The sequence below is a fragment of the Penaeus monodon genome, chromosome 27 (genome assembly GCF_015228065.2).
Source record: "Penaeus monodon isolate SGIC_2016 chromosome 27, NSTDA_Pmon_1, whole genome shotgun sequence".
NCBI classification, from domain to species: Eukaryota; Metazoa; Arthropoda; class Malacostraca; order Decapoda; family Penaeidae; genus Penaeus; species Penaeus monodon.
In genome coordinates, this window is record NC_051412.1 from 18,828,553 (window position 1) to 18,829,137 (window position 585).

At 31.1% G+C, this 585-nt stretch overlaps 1 protein-coding gene across 1 annotated transcript in view; it reads right to left on the minus strand.

The window, feature by feature from the left end:
• Positions 1-585, minus strand: part of LOC119590653 (inner centromere protein A-like) — a gene marked incomplete in the record, with an annotated part of 50,715 nt that overhangs the window by 19,619 nt on the left and 30,511 nt on the right.

The following is a 585-nucleotide window of genomic DNA, read 5'->3' on the forward strand; positions in this document are numbered from 1 at the left end:
CTAAATAGTTGAGAATCATGAAGCAAGGGCAGCCAAAAAGTCATCTTACCAAATTCTTTGAACACATGCAGACATATGAAGACACCATAAAAAATCTATTTCCATAACCGGAAAAACACTATCAATATAACAAAAACTAATAAATATATATTACATAATAAACTATTTGTATGTATTCACATTTCCATGTATGATAAAGATCTTAACTCCAGGCTGGCATTTCAATTCTACAACAAATACAACAAAAGCAGAAATAAAAAGTCAAAGAATCTGTTGCAAAAATCAGGAAGCACATTTAACAGGAATCTACAGAATACAAAGAAGGGTATATCACATGAACTGATTCCAATAATATATATGCACATTCAATCTACAAACATATATAATTTACCTGTACATCTGTATTTCAACCAAGCATCTGAAGCTTTCAAATGTCGACATAAAAATGCACATGCTAACTAAAAATTGCCCTTTCCTCTTATATTCATAGTCTCAAATTAATCACATACAGGAATCACTCGATCTTCTCAGCCTCTCACTCAGTCTCTCATACATCACAAAATGTTACCCTTTAAGAAAATTTCT